The sequence below is a fragment of the Amaranthus tricolor genome, chromosome 2 (genome assembly GCF_026212465.1).
Source record: "Amaranthus tricolor cultivar Red isolate AtriRed21 chromosome 2, ASM2621246v1, whole genome shotgun sequence".
NCBI classification, from domain to species: domain Eukaryota; kingdom Viridiplantae; phylum Streptophyta; class Magnoliopsida; order Caryophyllales; family Amaranthaceae; genus Amaranthus; species Amaranthus tricolor.
Genome location: NC_080048.1, coordinates 25,010,388 through 25,029,044, shown reverse-complemented (window position 1 = coordinate 25,029,044; position 18,657 = coordinate 25,010,388). Strand labels below are relative to the sequence as shown.

At 32.2% G+C, this 18,657-nt stretch overlaps 1 pseudogene; it reads right to left on the bottom strand.

Moving 5' to 3' along the window:
* Window positions 1-9,085: 9,085 nt before the first annotated feature.
* Window positions 9,086-10,657, bottom strand: LOC130806256 (protein mago nashi homolog; annotated as a pseudogene).
* Window positions 10,658-18,657: the final 8,000 nt, after the last annotated feature.

The following is an 18,657-nucleotide window of genomic DNA, read 5'->3' as shown; positions in this document are numbered from 1 at the left end:
AAATTCTATTACTGGACAGTTCAACAAAACTATATGACCGTATCTTTCCGACTTCCTTCTTAAGATTTTAGATCATCATCTATTGTCAACTTGATAGTGCTTCGATTGGGTAATTATATTATGATATATTTTGGGTATGAATTTTTTTTGTAAGCAAAAGATTGTTTGGGTTAAGACTCAAGGCGAGTCCTTGATTAAGAACAATTATGTGTCCCCTATTCAAACTATTTACGTTGTCTAGGCCATTGAAATGTTTAAGCATAGAGATGGGTATACATGCATGTGTTTTATTTCTAGTAGTAAAGATAAAACAAAATTGAGTCTCGAGGAAACCCCGATTGTTTGGGAATACCCTAATGTTTATCTTGAGGATTTTACCTGGTTTACTCGCGAAGAGAGTGGTTGATTTCCATATTGATCTGATTTCTGATGTTATCCCTATGTCTAAGACTTTGTAATGTTTTACCCTAGTTGAGTTAACCAAATGAAAGTAGTGGGATGAGTTACTAGAAAAAAAAAGTTTGGAAAATTCCACGTGGTAACCCTGAGTTATTGGATTTTCCACGTGGTAACCAAAACTTTTAAAAAATCCACGCAGTAACACCCTGAGGTTTACCAAATTGTTCCACCTTGACCTTTTTACATGTAAAATGTTAGCAAACGTTAATTTCAATGCTTTAAGGCTGCTGTACGCCTATTTATTCTACTCACCATTTCAAATGACATCAGTTTCAACCTTTTTCCCTAAAATATAAACCCTAAATCTATCTTCTTTGGATTTGAGGGAAAAAATATGATTTGGATGAAAGATGGTAGAGTTAAGGTTTATGTTCTGGAGGAAAAGGTTGAAACTGATTGCATTTGAAATGGTGAGTTGCATAAATAGGCGTACAACATCCTTAAAGCTTTGAATTTAACGTTTTAAAACGTTTAATGTGCAAACAGGTCACGGTGTGTAGAAACGGGTTAGAGATGGTGAACTGCAACAAGGTGGGGAGGGGGGGCGGTGGTGAAACTTAATGTGAGAAAAGTAAAAGGAGACAACAAAATTTTACGTGGAAACCTTCTAGGCCTAAATAGAAGGAAAAACCACGACCCCTCGAAATTTCAAAATTCTCCAATATGTTTTAGGCAATTAATTACAATTATATAAAACAAATAAACAAAAGTAGGCCTACTTCTCTTTCTCTTTTCTCCTTCTCCTTGTCTTTCTCTTTCTCCTTCTCTTTCTCCTTCTGTTGCTTCACTCAAAGCTTCTCAAATTCTCCCCTAAACTTCCCTAAGTCTAGTTGCAACAACTCTCTCAAAAACCCTTTACAAAGGATAAAATAAAGAGTTACACAAGAAAATATTATAAGTTAATTGGCAATTTTTGGAGCAAAATATTTCTTCTTTTATTTTGATCTCTCACGTATAGACACTCTTGCTCTCTTTTTTCTGGTTAAAAACATATGCCCTTTATATAGGAGCTCATATAGTTAGTAAAAAGAAATAACTACCTAGTACATTCTTATTCCTAAGATTAAGGAGAATTAAGTGAATCTAGAATCTTAAGAAAAAAACACACAGTTATTTTCTCACTACATCCTTATTCTTATGATTAAGGAGGAGTAAGTGAATCTTGATTAACAAGAAAAAGCCACGGTTTTTTTCTAAAATAGGTAAGGTATTTTTTCTTAATATAACCCATATTGCAAGCCTATTTATGTGGAGAAAATCTCCACTTTAAAAGCAACGATTATTTTTCTTTTTAAATAAATATTTTTCCAATTAACTTATTAAATAAATAAATAATGCAAAAAATTAGTTTTAACCAATACATCAACTAGAAAATCAGAAAATATATTTAACAAAATTTTCCAGCTGACATAGATTCTCCAGACTTCAGTCTTGGGAATAGAGCACTGTCTCCATCTACAAGTATCTTTAGATCATCAAACTTAGGAACAGTAGACCTCCTGTCTACATTTGACATCGTAAGCGATCTTCCTTATCTAATTTCCTTGGATACATTTGACATGTACAACATTCATAGACTAAGTCATAGGAACTATCAACGATCTTTATCAAGACCGGATATCGACCAGCATACAATCTCTAAAATACATTTGTTTATATTAAGTGTAGTCATTATCAAAACCTAAGAGAGCCAACAAATTTCCCATTTTTGATAATGATAAATTTTTAAACAAACGTAAACAAAATAGAGTAAAACTAATGTCATAGAGCATGCCAGAGATTAAAGCTACTCTACATATCACTTAGCAAATCAATTCATTACAATATATATAATTTACCAAGTACATATAATGAAACAGATTACTCTAATAAACATACTTATTAAAAACATAAATGTTTTAATGCTTATGTTTTTAAATAAAACTAAAACTAAACATAAATTACCAAGATACTTAGTGTTACCAATTAAGAGCAAACAAAATAGTAACTGACAACTATGAAACTAAGCCAAATTAAGCCTAAGCATAATCAGAGCATTCTAAATAATTTTATTAGAGCATACATATACCATACATAACTTAAACATATCAGAGCATATTAATTAGAACATCAGAGCATGCACTACTTTCCTTAGGCAAAACAATAAAAGAGAATTAAAAACTATGTCATACATCAAGCATACCTCTTAAGTTTGACCAATTTATTCCTCCTTTTGACGTCATTCAAAAAGGAGAGGAGCATTCAAACCACGACACTAACAATATATGTATAGCAAAAGAAGGTAAGCAAGAAATAGCAGTGAAGTAAAGCAAGTTCTAATAGATGCAATCAAAAGTATGCAATGAGTTAATGTCACAAACCATAGCAAAAGGAGCAACAATGTTTAAAGAGTAGCAAATTACAAGTACTGTTGTAACGGTCTGTTCTTTTCTAAATATAGGTTTAATATAATATAATAGTAAGTAATGCTAAAGCGGAACTCTATCGAGCCGTGATTATTGCGAAAAAAAATAGTATTTTCAAAAAAAAAACAACAAAACTTAAAACATTAAAATATAATTTTACGTATTACATCTTGCTTTAATACATAATTATCGTTATTACATACCCATTATATAAATTACATACATACTATATCCTACTATAACATAGATGATACAATAGCTTCTTAATAGTCTCATGTAAAGTCACTTGCAACATCTGCTCCCATTGTAAGGGACCAGCCGATGGGAATCGGTCAGCTATAAAGGATTCATTTTTTTTTCGTTAATGTTAATTATATATATATAACTTCTAATCCTTCTACTTGAGTATGAGGGCATGATTTACTAACACTTTTGCTTGAGCGTTAGGGCATGAAATCCGATTACTTATTTGATGAATGCAACACATATGATCTTTGTTTGATATATGCAAGGGCCTATTAGGATGACCTAAACCAAAACCCCTAACTTAGTGGCAGTTGTCACTCCTCCATTACAATGTTGCTTGAGCCACAGGTCAGGTTAAATAACCTTACTGTGTTCGCCATATTTTACGTGCCGAAAAACACATCCCACATTTTTTACCTGCCGGAAGCATGGTTCGGCATATCCGTACCATCAAGCCTTTTTATTATCATGTTACTATTTTCATATAATTGCAACATTGCAATAACATATAATAGAAAAAAATTTATAATAGTTTAAAAATAAATAATAATTTATTATAAGACTAAACCAAAACTTAAATGGATCTTTAGTATTTATATATAGATAAATTTTCAAATAGCTTTATTGATTTCTTAATATTCAATTTCTTAAATGTCTACTTATTATAAATGATAAAATAAATAATTCCTTCATAAATAAATACTAAAAACATCTTAAAAAGCAAATATTGGGTTTATTATAGATCCTAGCCCATTTATCCAAATTTTTAGAAAATAAAATTTTATTTTATTTAATTAATTTTTTAGTAGCTTAGTTTTAGATTTAGTACATGAAAAATTAATTTCCTTAAGATTAAAATCCAAAAAAAAATATTTTAAAAATTAACTTAATATTAAATGAGTTACTTATATTTTTATTCACCAAAATAAAATAATTTTAATTATTTTTTTCACGTTTCTTTCTTTTCGCCTATTATAACAATTTATATTATTAATTATTTCTTTAAAATTTAAATATCACAAAATTTCATAAAAATTATTTAAATAAAAATTAAATGTGTAGTAACAGTAAAATAAATTATTTTTTCTAGATTTATATATTTTTAACCCAAATTATGAATTTCCTTATTTTATGTGTTTTTTTAGCAAATATTTATAATGATATTTTATATTCAACTATAATTCATGAAATTAGTACACAAATTATATCTCATATATTTATGTAGAGAAAAAATTTCGTTTAAAAATATTAATATTTACTATTTTGATTAAAATTATTTCAGATTATGCGGTTTTAGGAAATTAAAAATAGTAAATCATATAAATTAATTTACAATGAATTTAATCACCAAAATTAACAGAAAATTTAATTTATATATTATAAACACTTATAAAATTTATGGGCATAATTTTATGTAAATAAATATACGTAAGAATTTATACCTTAATAATGTCACTATTAATCGGTTTCCTTATTTGTAGAATTTCTAGCCACAAAATTAGCTTCCTCCCCTTGAATTTCTATAATTAATACTAAATATTATTATTAGAAAATTTTTTAGGATTTATAGAAAGTTTTCTAGGATTTTTTATAGATTTTTATGGAATTAGTTTTTATGTTTTGATTTCTTCCTTTTCTTTTTTCCTACGATTGCTCTAATGCATATATATAGAACTTAATTAATCGTTATTATTTTTTTTCTTAATGTAGAAGCAAAAATAAAAGAGATAAGGCAAAAAAATAAAATAAAAATCCTTAACATCATGCCACCTAGTTCTATTTTATGCCAACTCAAAAGGGTTTTGAGATATTTTGTTTTTGTTTGTTTTTTTTTTTTAAATTATTTTATTAATATTATTTATTTTATTATTTATTTTATTTTTTTTTATCATGAAATAAAATAGGAAATAAAAAGATTAAGTCATTATGGGTAATTTAGCTAGACTTAATATTTAAAATACAATATAATTATTAAACCGAGAAAAAGGAAAATAAAAATTTTAAATTACCAAATATAATTAAATTAAAATAAAAATTATAATTTAAGTCTAAAATTCTGTTGGAAGAGAAATTAAATATTAAAATAAATCAAGAACTTAAGAAAAATTAGTATAAAATTCGGAACTGAATTAGAAATAATAAAATGAAATGATGTTGAATTTGTCCAAATATTTAAGAATAAGAAAAAAGGTTCGTTACAACTCTTCTCCGCTTAACATAGTTTCATCCCGAAACTAGAACCTAAAAGAACAACTGGGGATAACGTTCTCTTATATCAGCTTCGCTTTCCCAAGTTGCTTCTTCGACATGATGGTTCGACCATTGCACCTTCACTTGAGAGATTCTTTTATTCCTCAATTCTTTCACTTGATGATCCAAAATTCTAATTGGTCTTTCTTCATAAGCCAGGCTTTCATCAATTTGGAGGTGTTCGTGAACTAGCACATGTGATGGGTCGTGGATATACTTTCTCAACTGAGAAACATGGAATACATTATGAACTCTAGCTAAACTCGGGGGTAAAGCTAGTTTGTATGCCACTTCTCCTACTCGTTTCAAAATTTCAAAAGGTCCGATAAATTTAGAGCTTAATTTCCCTTTTATCCCAAAGCGTTGGACTCCTTTCGTTGGTGAAATCTTTAGAAATACTTTATCACCTTCATCAAATTGCAAAGCTCTGTAACGGTTGTCTACACAACTCTTTTGTCTACTTTGTGCTGCCTTCATGTTCTCTTGTACAACCCTCATGCTATCAATAGAGTCATGGATAAGATCTGGCCCTTAAGGAACTTTTCGGTCCATCTAATCCCAACACAACGGCATTCGATATTTTCTCCCGTATAAGGCTTTGTTTTGTGCCATCTTGATGCTGGTTTGGTAGCTGTTGGTGTATCACAACTCTATCAAAGGAAATTTCTGCTCCCGTGAACCACCAAATTCAAGAATACAACATCTCAAAAGATCCTCTAATGTCTAGAAGGTTCTTTCGGTTTGGCCATTAGTAGCCGGATCAAATGCAATACATAATATAGTTTAGATCCGAATGCTTCTTGCAACTTTTCCCAAAATCGTGACAAAAATTTTGGGTCTCTGTCAGACACGATGGTTCTCGGTACTCCATGTAATCTTATAATTTCTCGAACATAAGCGTCTCCCAACTATTTTACTGACCATGTTCCCTTCTTTGGCAGGAATCTTACAACTTTAGTCAATCTATCAACTATTACCTAAATTGTGTCATTTCCTCGTTGCGTTCTTGGTAATCCAACTACAAAATCCATGGATATGGAATCCCATTTTTATTCAGGAATTTCTAGTGGTTGAAGTAGTCCAGAACTTTTCTTTCTTTAAAATTTCACCATCTGGCAAATTAAACATCGAGATACATGTAGAAATACTTAGAGATGGGTGAATGCAACAAGAGGGGCGGAGGGGGGGTGAATTGTTGTATTATAAGTTTAAGAATTTTAGCCCTGTTTTTGTGGAATTTAATATGAAAATAAACTTAAACTTAAAATGAAAAAGACAAAAGGAGACAACGATTTTACGTGGAAACCTTCTTGGCCTAATAAGAAGGAAAAACCACGACCCCCCGGGATTTCAAAATTCTCTTACTATGTTTTAGGCAATCAATTAAAATTACATAAAACAATAAACAATTCTAGGCCTACTTCTCTTTCTCTTCTCCTTCTCCTTCTCTTTCTCCTTTTCCTTCTCTTCTCACGCTTCACTTAAAGCTTTCTCTTCTCCCCTAGACTTCCCTCTGTCTAGTTATAACAAAACCTCAAAAACCCTTTACAAGGCCATATCCTAAAAAGAATAAAAATTAAAGAGTTGCATAAGAAAAAAATTATAAGTTAATTGGCAATATGTAAAAACAAAATATTTTTCTTATTTTGATCTCTCACATATGGACACTCTTGGACAAAAAACCGGTTAAAGAAAAAAGTCATTCCTTTTATAAAGGAGTAACCGTAGCAAATATGATAAGTAACTTCCACTATTTTGCTTAATCCTAAACTTAAGGAGAAGTTAATGGAATACTTGAGTGGCAAGTATAGAGCCACGATTAACATACACCAAAAATAGGTAGTTAGTTTTATCTTAATTAAAGCCCATATTAAGATCCTATTTTTGTGTAGAGAAATAAGGAGACTTATTCTCAACACATGTAATTGGTCAAATAATTTTGCCAATTAACTTATTAAATAAATTAAGCAACTAATTAATTTCTAACTATTACATCAACTAAAAATAGAAAATAAAATCTACGTAATTTTTCAGCTGACATCTTCTCCAGACTTGCGTCGTGGGAACAATGTACTGTCTCCATCAACAATTTTCGTCAGATTATCAACCTTGGGAACAATAGACTTCACGTCTACAATTAACATCCTAAGTGATCTTCTTTATCTAACTTCTTGGATATTTTTGACACTTACAACTTCTATGGACCAAATCATAGGCTTTATCAACGATTTTTAACAAAATTGGATATTGTCCTACAAAACAATCTCTAAAATACATTTGTTTATTTAAAGTGAAGTCATCATCAAAACCTAAAAGGCCAACAATACAAATTCAGCTACATCTTCTCATACCTTTCCACCAAAATAGTTTTCTTAATTCTTCAATCATCTTATCTCTACTAGGGTGTAAGTGATAGATTCCTTGGTGTCCTTCTTTCAAAATCTCTTCTTTCAGCTCTGTATTGTCTGGTATACACAATCTTCCGTTCATTCTTAGTTCACCTTTCTCAACCACTTCGAACGCTTCCGTCTCTTTTCTCTGAACTCGAATGATTAACTCGATTATCTCGGGATCTTCTTTTTGTGCTTCTATAATTCTTTTGAACAAAGTCGGTTGTATAGTCATTGCTCCCAAATACTCAACAACTTGATAGTGATTAACAATTTCTAGATCTAACTTCTGAATTTCTCGAGATAGTTTCTAAGGTACCGTCATTACAGCATTTACAGATATCCTCGGCCTTCTACTCAATGCATCTGCCACTTTGTTTGCTTTTCCAAGATGATAATTTATGTCAACTTCAAAGTCTTTAATGATTTCCAACAACCGCCTTTGTCGCATATTCTCCTTCTGATTGAAGACATATTTCAAATTTTTATGATCAGTTAAGATCTTGCATGGTACTCCATAGAGATAATGTCTCCATAACTACAGGGCGAAAATTATGGCTGCTAGTTCAATGTTATGTACTGGATAATTCAACTCGTGTGGCCTTAATTGCCTTGATGCATAAGCTACTACTTTGTCTTCTTACATTAGCACACATCCTAAACCTTCCTTCGAAACATCACAATATACCTCAAATGCTTTCCCACAGTTGGGCATGGTCAACACAGGTGCAGTCGTAAGTCTCCTCTTAAGCTCTTCTAGTGACTTACTATGATTCTCGCCCCATTAAAATCAAACTCCCTTTTTAAGTAACTCAAATAACAGTCGGGCAATTTTAGATAAATTTTCCACAAACTTCCTGTAATAGCCTGCTAAGCCTAAGAAACTTCTTACTTCAGTAACACTCCTTGGATTCGGCCACTCCATCACTGCCCTAATCTTTTCAGGGTCAATAGAAACTCCATCCTTCGAAATAACGTGCTCTAAGAAAGATATCTTTTCTAACCAAAATTTATATTTACTAAACTTACTATGAAGTTTCTCCTTTCTTAATTTCTCCAAAACTATCCTTAAGTGCTTCTCATGTTGCTCTTCATTCTTTGAATACACCAATATATCATCAATAAACGCAACTACAAACTTATCCAGGTAAGGGTTGAAGTATCTTTGCATAAGATCCATGAATGCTGCTGGGGCATTCATTAGACCAAATGGCATTACTAGAAACTCATAGTGCCCATATCTAATTCTGAATGCAGTCTTAGGTATATCTTCTTCAGCAATCCTTAATTGATGATAACCAAACCTAATCTTTGAAAATACCTTTGCTTCTCCCAACAGATCAAAAACGTCCTCTATCCTTAGCAAAGGATAACGATTCTTGAACCTTACACTACTTTTCTATTCCTAATCATAACACTAATGTCGTAACTCTATATTTTATAATCGCATCATTTCTTCTTATAGGCTCTCAAAAAACTAAGCACATGGGTTAAACCATGCACAAAAACTAAGCAACAAACAAAGGAAGAAAGACACAAGTGTTTATGACTTATGAGGTATTTAAATACCTCCCCCCAAAAGATGTTTACATTCATTAATATCTCAATATACATCAATCATTAAACCCCTTATACCGTTGAAAACAATCTCTCAAGGTAAGGACCTCACCTTCAATGGTGATCTCTCACAAATACACTAATACAATGAAAACGGAAATCTTATAGTATTAACCCTAGTTGCCTCTTGTGTATTAGCCTCTCTACTAATTTTCTAATCCTGTTTTAAGTCTTTATATAGCCCATAATATCTTAGTGAAACCCTAGGACAAGAAGCCTTGCTCCCCAAGCCAAAATCTCACCATCTGAAATGTGCGTGTTTGAGCCTGTTGCCCCTTGCTTGGACGAGCAAAACAAATGCTTGAACGAGCAGCCACATCAGTGGGCTTTTGCCTGCTGTTTTGTTGCTGCTTCGAGCGAGCAACGTTCTCCTTAAGCCTTGCCTTGTTCAACACACAACCCAAAGCCTTCTTTAGTGTTCTCTTGCCTTTTTCAAGTCATCACATGCCTTGTCCAAGACAATACAACTCATCAACATTGATCTCTACATCAAGTGATGTAAACCTTAGCTTCTCATACCCATTGCATGCCCATCATCATTTTCAATTATGCAAGCCATGAAATATGCTACTAGGTAATCAATGTTAGCTCCTTAACCATGAGAGTTGGCACTTGCTCTAACACTGATAATACGATATGCTTCAAAGTAGTCCAGCATTCACCATGCAGCCAAAGTAGTCCAGCATTCACCATGCAGCCATTGTTAATTGTTAACAGAGGTAAATTGAAAACAGCATCACCAGACTCTTACACCCAAATATGTTGCTTAAATCCACGTTAAATCCAAAATTGACATGCATACAAACCTGAACAATATAGTAGAATATGCGAAGCCCTTCAGGGTATTTACTACTGTAAACATTAACATGTGAACCAATCTTCGAAGTAGTAAACGAAATATGCTCATTTCCCATCACAATCTCCAACTCTTGCCTCCCAATTCTGTCAGGTTCTGGCCACAGATTGTTATCTTCTTTCATGATCTAATTCAAACAATAATTCAATAAATTTAAAGTCAGATTTTACAAACAAATTAGCGAATTCATCAAAAGAGAAGCATAATGAGTAAAACCTCGCTCTCAGTAATAATGCGACGACATTCCCGAAGAACAGAAAGAGTGAGAAAAACCTCCTTCCGAATCATGGTGTTGTTTTTGTAATTGGAGTTGTTAGCATAACGAAGCTTGCCGTCGGGATGAAACTCGAACTCAAGAAATTCATGGCCGAATTTACATTTGTGTCCATTTAATACCTAAGGTAAAACTCCCCTGAATTATCCTATGCCGCCATAGCTGATACATGAAGGTGTCAATTTAAAGTAAAGTTTGAATCAGTGTTGCAGCTGCGTATTGCGGAAAAATGGTAAATCTGAGGGAAAGCGGTTTTGTTTTTCTTCTAATTTGAAATCGTAAAACTAACACAAATTCTAGTTGCATCCTTAACAATGACATTTTTCTAAAGTTCATTCCATTTTTTATGTTTTTTTAAGGTTGTCTTTCAACTTATTTTTATTAATAGTAATCTCTTTTAAAATAGGAAAATTACCTAAAATAACTCAAATTTCATGATTTTCATATAATAATTCCACCTATAAATTAACCATGAATAATTCCAATTTAAATTATATTTGCTTAGAATAAACTTGGGTAACTCGATGACCTGTTATAGTAGGTAATTCACCAAAAAAATAAATTAAAAATTAATATAAAATTAGTGAAAATTTTTAGAATATACATAAAATTATTCTGAATAATAAAAAAGTATATATCTTTGATTCAATCTCTAAGGCACATCATCGATTTAATTCCACTGGTGGTGGAGAATATACTAGGTGCCAATTTAATCCATATGGACATTGAGCATTGATGTATAATATGGAGCAATCTTAAATTTTGTTGAGAAATAAGAATAAACTCTAAATGGAGGAGAATTGTTGGATATTTAGAGTATATTTAGTACACTAAGTATAATAAGTTATAAGCCCATAGAAAGTTACTATGAAAATAGTGGGCAAAAGTACTATGAAAAATAGTTGGAACAAAAGTGCAAAAACCTATGTCCAAAATAAGAAAAGTAAACAAAATTTAAAACATAGGTAGAAAATAGCAACTTGTTATCGCTAGTTCTCTAGAAGGTAATGGTTTTGGCATAAACTTTCCAAAAGCGACGAGTTATCTCTTTTTTCTAGAAGTGAGTTTTTGCTGACTTTCTTTCTTTATTTAGCAGTTAGGGTTTTATTAACCCTACTTTTCCCATTAACATGCGATTTTTAGACTTGGGCGAGTGGCGGACATCATGGGATAATGGCAGATATATTCTAACTCCTATATAAGGAGATCGAAGGATTAGGGATTTGATACACAATGAATTCACTATGTGTGAAAATTTTCGATCTTTTTGCTCCTCATATTTTCTCTACAGTTTTGTAGAAGTGAAATAACCTAGCTAATTTATTTCATTTTATTTCTTTGACTAATCTATATATCATCTTGTTTTTCACATCATCTAAATATATAGTGCTTGTATTTAGATGCAAATTGTTATATCTCGAAAGTGTATTTCAAGTTTAAGCCTAAACACCAAGTATACGGAATAACACTTTTAGGAACACTAGATAGTGTCTCGGTTGGGCATCAAGATTTCAAAGGCAATATTGTATAAGAGATTTACATTTTAAACTTATTTAATTCATATTCTTAATTTATTAGTAAGTTTTATTTCCTAGTATTTGCAATAGGTTATCAAGACTTGTATTTTTTGTTTTACGATGCTTGTAATCTTTTTCAAGTTTTCCTATCAATACAGAATTTATAACATATTATACATGCAAGTGTGTTTGGGGCCAAACAGAACTTATATGTGCATTTTTGAGCATATTTAATTTGTGTTTATTTATGCTGTTTAAGCTTATCATGTGTCAAAACATGACATATTTTGTTGTTTTGCGAATTAGATTTGAACTTTTATTAAATATCATCTGAGACTTAATTTGAAGTATTACTCTTCGTGTTTTATTTTTTAGACTTTCTATAACGAGTATATCTAAAAGTTTTTCACTTAAGAATAATTTCTATTTATGGCATATATTTTTGCACTATTTTTGTTGATTATGTTGTGATTGGTGTGACTTGAGTGCACAATTAAAGTGTGTATTCATGTGTGTGACTCTTGGTTTTGTGGAAACCAAATAGGTGTAATTATGTGGAGAGTATTCATGGAGAATTATGGGTGTTAATGAAGATTAATGAAGAAGAATAAGGGACTTGATTTATGATAGCTCGATCAGAATTCCGACAGAGGAAGCAGAGAGGTCGCTCAACCTACCCGCTTGACCGAGCGAGCCATATTGGTAGGTTGAGCGGTCAGACAGAATGCTCCAGAATGCAGCTGATACTCGCTCGACCGAGCGAGGTCTCTGATCCGGTCGAGCGGATCCTCTGATGTGCATGGGATGCTGTTTATTCGACCTTTCAAGTTCTTGAATTATTATATATTATTCATTACCCTATATTAATATTGTATTCAAGAGAGCTATTGATATTCTTGTATCTAGTACTATATATAGAGCTCTCATACTCACATTGTAATCATCCACAAAATACACCCCAAGCCATACACTAGCCTATATCTCTTCTCTATTGTAATTCTCCATATTCGAGAGTTCTTTGAACTCCTTTTGATAATATAAGAGATACTACACATTGTTCGAACTCTAATACATCGTCGTTTTCAATTGGTATCAGAGTCAAGTTGTTATTATCGTATTTTAGAGGTTATATTGGTGCAACATGGCTACAATGAAACTTGATATTGAGAAGTTTGATAGGAGTGTTAACTTTGGCTTATGGCAAATCAAAATGAAAGCAATTTTGATACAAAATGGAGTGCATAAAGCACTTGATGGTGTGGAGAAGAGACCAGAAGGCATAAGTGAGGCTAAGTGGGAAGAAATGGATGCGAAGGCTCTTTCCGCAATACAACTTTGTCTCTCTAATAAAGTTTTGAGAGAAGTTGTAAAGAAGGAAACTTCTAAAGGCATTTGGGATAAATTGGAATCACACTATATGGAAAAGAGTGTTACCAATCGACTTTTGTTAAAGAGTCATTTGTATGATCTCAGATTACAAGAAGAGAAGCCCATGAAACCGCACCTTGATGAATTTTACTCAATAGTTACGGATTTGCAAAATATTGATGTAAAAGTGGATGATGAGGATTTGGCTATTCTATTGTTAGTTTCACTACCACACTCATATAAGCATTTTAGGGAAACCTTGTTATATGGAAGAGACACTTTGAGTAGTGAGGATGTTAGAAAGGCCTTGACTCAAAAGGACCTTATTTATTCTCAATTTGCTCAAAAGGAGTCAAGAGTTTCCAATGGTGCTTTATTTGTTAAAGAGTCAAGTAGGAACAAAAGGAGCATGACTTGCAACTTTGTAAGAAGAAAGGCCACCTCAAGAAAGATTGTTGGAAATTAAGAGCCAAACAATCCAATGAAAGCAAACCCGCAAGAGCTAGCTCCGCCGAAGCTAGCTATGTTGAAGATGAGATATATGATGTTGATGCTCTTGTCGTTACTAGTGAATATAAGGGTGGTGATTCTTGGATTTTGGACTCGGGATGTTCTAGACACATAACTTTTAACTCTAGGTTCTTCTCAACTTATCAAAAGGTTGATGGAAGAAAAGTCACTATGGGCAATGAGGCTAGTTGTCCGATAGTTGGTATTGGAGATGTTAAAATTGTCATGTTTGATGGTGTTGAAAGAACATTGACCGGAGTCCTTCATGTTCCAGGTATGAATAAAAACATAATTTCCCTTAGTATTCTGGACAAAGAAGGTTTTAAGTGCATTGGTGAAGGTGGAGTTTTGAAGGTTGGCAAGGGTCCTAATTTGTTCATGAAAGGATCCATTAATGATGGCGTGTATATGCTTTTGGGTTCAACCTTAATTAGTTCGGCTTGTGTGTCCACTACTTCAACCGAGCATGAAAATAAAATTGATACTTCTTTTAACGACAGTTTGAGAATAATTTCAACATATGCCAATGAGTCCATGGGATGTATAGACTTGATTGGTAATTAAAAGCATACTCTTGTGAGCCCCTTTGAGGGCATGTTTAGTGCATGTGCTATGTTTATGCACATGTGTTATTTTTGTTTTTTGAGTATGATGTTGTGTAAGTTGTTATATTATGTTGGAGTGATTAGAGAATTCCATTGACTTAGGTGAACTCAAGTCAAGGTGGAGATTGTTGTGATTGGTGTGACGTGAGTGCACAATTGTAGTGTGTATTCATGTGTGTGACTGAAACAGCCCAAACCAGCGTAAACAATATAATAATAATATTTTCTACAAAGCACAGCGGAAGACTTATAGAAGTTTGGGCTGAATCCGACCTGTGGGTCGATAGCCACAGCAACCAATATCAGAGTATTTAAAAACTTTACAAAACTGTAATACAATTACTTACAACCCAGCTATAAACTAAATTAATACATTATAAAATATCTATTTATATTTAAAAAGACATGATTTGTCAAAATGTCATTATAAGTTAACCTTCCGAAAACGATGTCCTCGCTATCGCAACACATGACACATAAATGAGCAGCACATCCATCTGCACTAAAGATGGCAACCTGAAAGTGGATCTATCCCCTGTAAGAGATAGGCCCTAAAAAAAACTATCAACAATTGCATTGTTGAGTAATCCAACAAACTACTACATTTGTATACAAGTCATTAACAAACATTTCCAATCAAATTCCTTGTTCACTTGGTAATCATTCATAAACAATATTTTATACAATTCAAAACTCTTTCAAAAGTCCGTTTGGTATCGACATAATTACGGTTATGAACCTTTAGTTCATAACAAATCAAAATGCGGCTATAACTTTACAATAGCGTAAATCAAAATGCGGCTACTACTTTACAAGTCAATAGCGAAACAATACGGCATATGACAAATACGATATCATTTGCGAAACAAACAAAACTTTATATACCAAACGTATTTATTCAAAACTCATATTAAATCAATAAATTTCACAGCTCTTTAAAACGTGGGAATATATGGAACGTCAGGAAGTAGGCTTGATCTAAATCCTGAGAACACGGGTGATCATCATCACCGAAAATACGGTTCTTGCAAGAACGAAACGGGATCGGGGGCTTGAGACCGATCCGAATAACCATTACCTATTATCAAGCTATAGGATTTCATAATAATCCGGATATACATATCCGTTGCCAATTCCCAAAAACGGACATTTTTCAATGTCGAACATTTCAATATAAAACAAAACAATGATTCAATTCATTTTCTTTGAAATCAACAATCATACCTCCTTTTCATAATACAATATTTCAAGACTCGTATTTTATAAATTAGTAACATACAAAACATGCTTTTGTAATCTCATTAAATAAATACAATATTTAAAAGCTCATATATAAAAACGTATGAACATTCAAAACATAACTTGAACTTTGAAATACTTGAATTTAATTTAAAAGATAGGATAGTAGTTTGCTTGTGGATTACCTTCCTACACCATGAATAACAATCACTAATTAAAATACCAATCAATTCATATGTTCCCAAATTTATACTTGAACCAAACACTCATATTATTCAATTAAGATCCATAACCCAACATTACCAATCCATAAAGGGAAAACAATAAACCTAAGTTAATCTCAATTACTCAATAAATAACCTTAAACCTCCAATTTATTTTATACTTCCTAATCCCAAATAATAAATTCCATTTTAGTACCATAACAGGACACTTGTTAGTAATTTGGTCATAACTCTCTCATACGAACTCATTTTGGGGCGATTCAAGTGCCTACGTGATCGCGACTCAAAGCTCTACAAATATCATGAAGACACCAGAACCCAAAAACAATCAAAACTATCCCAAAATAACCAAAACAGAAGGTTCTCATTGATTTCATGACAGCCTGCTGGTATGTCATTGTTTTGAACATAACTCTCTCATACAAACTCATCTTGGGGCGATTCAAGTGTCTACGTGATTGCGACTCGAAGCTCTACTAATATCATGAAGGCACCAGAACCTAAAAACAATCAAAACTATCCCAAAATAACCAAAACAGAAGGTTCTCATTGATTTCATGACAGCTTGCTGGTATGTCACTGTTTTGAACATAACTCTCTCATACGAACTCATCTTGGGGCGATTCAAGTGTCTACGTGATCGCGACTCAAAGCTCTACAAATCTCATGAAGACACCAAAATCCCAAAATGACTCTAACTACTTCAAAAACAGTAACACAAATTCGGAAAGAATAAAACGAAACCTCATTGTCAATTTTTATGACAGTCTACTAGTGTTTTGGACATAACTTCCTCATACGAATTCATCTCGGGGCGATTCAAGTGCCCACACGACCGCGACTCAAAGCTCTACAAATCTCATGAAGACACCAAAAGCTAAAAACGAACATAACAATACAGAAAATCGCAAAACAGTAGGATCCCTTTTCGATCTGAAATTTCAGAATCCATATTACATACTTTGATACTAGAAAATTAAACCCAAATAACCATTACTAATCAACTCTAGCAAGAACCAAATTACTAATTAAACTCATATACTCTAATTAAATTCAAGTTGATACCCAAATTGAATCCACATACCAAACTACTTAAAAACATTCAATTAATACTTAATAGAGTAGTTTGTAGATTACCTCAATCACCATTGAAGGACCTTTCAACTTAAGGTAAGATTGTAGGTGGTTGTTGGGGAGGAAACGCAGCCCGTTGCTGCTGCTCGTGGAGGGGAGAACCGCAGCCTGCTACTGCTGGTTGTGGGGGAGAAACACGACGGGTCTTAAGTGGAGGAAGAGAGTCACAGCTGGTTCTGAAATGGAGGAAGGAGCCGCAGACAAAGAGGGAGATGGGGGTACATGAGTTTTGGAGGGTGAGGGAAAATGAGAGAAGGAAAGAGTAGAAGATGAAGGGAAGGGGTGGGTATGTCGGTTTAAAATGAGATAAGAATGGGTTTATTTTTAACTTTGACCCATAAAATTCTATTAAAGTCGTCTCGTCGTAAGACAATCTTATATAAGACATGCTGTAAGGTTATAATAGACGATTTATGAAATAAGTAATATTTCGTAATTGGTAGTATGAATAAGGATTGCATTTAGAAATTTATTTTTCAATACTTTATTTAAATTATTTTTATAAAGATAAGATAGTAATCAATTAATAAAATATAATCAAAATACACTTTTATCGAAGTATTCTTTGTACGAATTTTATACATTAAATAAAATATACCTTTTTCTTGAAAATATTAACAAATGAAATACTTGAGTCAATATTGTCAAAATAATAATATTATTACTCGGATTAACTTATTTAATAACCCCAATCAGCTTAATAAACTTATAATTAAGCTTTATTAAATGTAGTCTATTTCATTCTCCCCAACTTAAAATAATTTCGTCCACGAAATTATACATACTCTTTTGATCACCCTTAGTCATAACGTATAACTCAAATTACGTGAAATGAGAACCAAATAAACTTTAGTTACTCCCCAGCTTTGATTCAAGACATACTATACCTATACATTTTCGATCATATGAGATGAATTACATATTGGTAACACAACTAACCTCAATTGAATTACCCCGACCCTTTAAATTTGAAACTTCAACCTCGATTTACTTTACGTAATCATTCACATGTACTTTAAATCAACCACGTTACTTCAAAATCTTTTATACCTTTAATTACATATTTTGTCATTTCAACCTTTGAGATATTGAATCATCAACTTGTTGTTTCCCAATTACAATTAAATTTCTTATTAAAACTCTTATAACTCCCGAGATACTTTGAGATGAATACCTTAAGTCATTTATTGAATCTCATATTCATTAAAGATATCTACAATCATTTCTCTATTAACTTTTAATAACTCAAAACTCGATCATTGTCAACTTACTTCGAATTATAACATTTATAACCATACTCTTCATTTAACGCTTAAAACTTCAAATTCCATAACAAATTCATCCGAAATAACTTCAATAACCTTTAGACATTCAAATTCGTTTTTTTTTTCTAAACCATTATTCTATTATACTCACGTTTTACCATTAATAGTTTCATACAATCCCAAAACTTTTTTTTTTTAATTCACATTTTTCCATCAATAAAACCTTTATAGAGTCCCAAAGTTATCATTCATTCATTAAAAACCGTTAAAAGCTTTCTCAATCATAATTTTACATTAT